The sequence below is a fragment of the Theobroma cacao genome, chromosome 4 (genome assembly GCF_000208745.1).
Source record: "Theobroma cacao cultivar B97-61/B2 chromosome 4, Criollo_cocoa_genome_V2, whole genome shotgun sequence".
NCBI classification, from domain to species: domain Eukaryota; kingdom Viridiplantae; phylum Streptophyta; class Magnoliopsida; order Malvales; family Malvaceae; genus Theobroma; species Theobroma cacao.
In genome coordinates, this window is record NC_030853.1 from 1,929,764 (window position 1) to 1,930,061 (window position 298).

Consider the following 298-nt stretch of genomic DNA (forward strand, 5'->3'; position numbering starts at 1 on the left):
CCCACCAAACATTTTGATTTTCACCACCCCAATACCCATGACCTTCACTATTGACTTATTGTCCAAAGTCAAATTCCCAACCACCCCTTCTTGAAGTAAATCAAAAAAATCCTTTTGATAACATATGTGAGTAGCAGAAGCAGAATCTAAATCCCAATCAGAATTTGCATCCATATTTTCTGAAATTGTAAGGACATCACAATCATCACCTTCAGCAACGAAAGCACACTCACCCTTGTTCTCGTTACTTTCATCCCCTTTTGTAGGACAATCCCTTTTTATATGCCCATACCCTTTG